We start from the raw sequence: 1,935 nt of genomic DNA, 5'->3' as shown, positions 1-1,935 counted from the left end.
TCTCGCTGCCCAGGTGGGTCTCGAAGCCGCAGGCTCGGGCAATCCACTCACCTCAGCCTCGCAAAGGCGCGGGATTACAGGCTGAGCCACCAAGCCTGACTCCTCCCCTCTTTCATTTCCCCCATCTTCTCTCCTCCTCCCCTCCCCCTTCCCCAGTCCTTTGGGTGCAGGTAGGATAAGGCCATAAAGCTCAAGGCTGACCACTGGATGCCTTTGGTCTCTGCCCTTCACACCAGGGGTCCTGGCTGTGCCATGTCCAGGTGTCGGTGTCCTCTGGGGGGAGCCGACTCAGATGCCCCAGCCGCCCTCCCCGGGGCCTGACTGAGACCTGGTGCTGGGGCTCCTGGCTGTGCCCCCGCCTCCCGAGTTCGGGGCATGGTCCCCGCCCTCCCCACAGCCCCTGCCTAATCCTTGCTGGGTGGTGGCACATGTGTGGTGGGGCCTGGTTCCGTTCCTCCTGCCTGAACGTGTCCTCTCCCTGCAGAGCCTCAGACTGCCTGCCTCTGCTGCTGAGGGGCTCCTGCCGCCAAGTGGCCCCCCGTGGCATGAGGAGCAGTCACCTCACGTGTCACCCAACCCACGCGTCTGACAGTCACCAGAACTGCTCTCCAGGGAGCGCAGTGCCCGAGGTGTCCACTGCAGGCCGGAAGTGTGCAGGGTGGCTTCCTGTCCTCAGCAGAGCCCCGACAGCTGGTGGGGCAAGCATGTGAATCCCTTTAGAGAAGTTGGACGCCGGGGGCTGAAGATGCTTGCTGGGGCCACCTGGCCCGGAAGTTGCCCGGCCTGGCCTGAGGCCTGCCGCCGGGCGGGGCAGTCATCTGCCTCCCAGATGGTAGTGGCAGAGGAAGGCTGGGGTTTATTGGGATGTCGTTCACAGCCTGCACTGCTGTCCACATGAAGCACTGTCGAGGTTTCTGGTGTTCACAGAGCTGTGCACCCACCGCCTGGTCTATGTACACTTTAGAGATGTGGGGACTTGAGGATTCGTTACATGAGTAGGTCGGTGTGGGTCAATTTCAGAACATCGTAACCACCCCAGGCAGAAAGCCCAGCCCTTCCCTGCAGCCCTGCCAGCCCTGCTCCTCCATCTTCTCTACGACTCCTAGGGGCAATCACACAACGTGCGGTCCTGTGGGAGTGGTTTCCTTCACGCAGTGCTGTGTCCTTGGGGCTGGTCCATGCAGCCTGCATGGCTTCCAGCTGCAAGCCCAGCTGCTGTCCCCCAAGGCTACAAGACTTTTACTGTTGATTGTTTTTGAGTGAGTGGGGGTCTCACTCTGTCGCCCAGGCTGGAGTGCAGTGGCACCATCACAGTTCACCACACCCTCGACTTCCTGGGCTCAGGCCACCCTCCCACTTCAGCCTCCCAAGTCGCTGGGACTACAGGCACCACCACGCCTGGCTAATTTTTAAATTTTTTTGTAGAGACAAGATCTCGCTAGGTTGCCCAGGCTAGTCTCGCACTCCTGGGCTCAAGCAATCTTTCCCCTCGGCCTTCCAAAGTGCTGCGATGACAGGCATGAGCCACCACACCCAGCTAATATTTTTTGGGGGTAGAGATAAGGTCTTGATATGTTGCCCAGGCTGGTCCTGAGTTCCTGGGCTCAAGCAATCCTCCTGCCTCAGCCTCCCAATGTGCTGGGGATGACAGGTATGAGCCACTTCACCCAGACAACAAAGACTTTTAAAGCATCACCAGGAAATTTTTATCTCACCAGTTGGCTCTCCCCAATGAGGATGGCTCTTCCTTCCCCCGTGAGCCCATTTCTGCCTGTCCCAGTGTCACAACAAAAACACACCCCTCTATGTCTCTTTCTCCTGGGAAACCGACACTCTGCATGCCTGGTGGCATCCGCCTGGTCCTTCTTGGGCCACCCTGCCTTTCCCTCCTTGTGTGGACCCTGGAGAGGACACCACTTGGGTATTTGATCCTTC

Source organism: Carlito syrichta, unplaced genomic scaffold (assembly GCF_000164805.1).
Source record: "Carlito syrichta isolate Samal-C Ts95f unplaced genomic scaffold, Tarsius_syrichta-2.0.1 Scaffold311900, whole genome shotgun sequence".
Taxonomy (NCBI): Eukaryota; Metazoa; Chordata; class Mammalia; order Primates; family Tarsiidae; genus Carlito; species Carlito syrichta.
The sequence above is the reverse complement of the archived record's forward strand: the minus strand, read 5'-3'. Positions refer to the sequence as shown.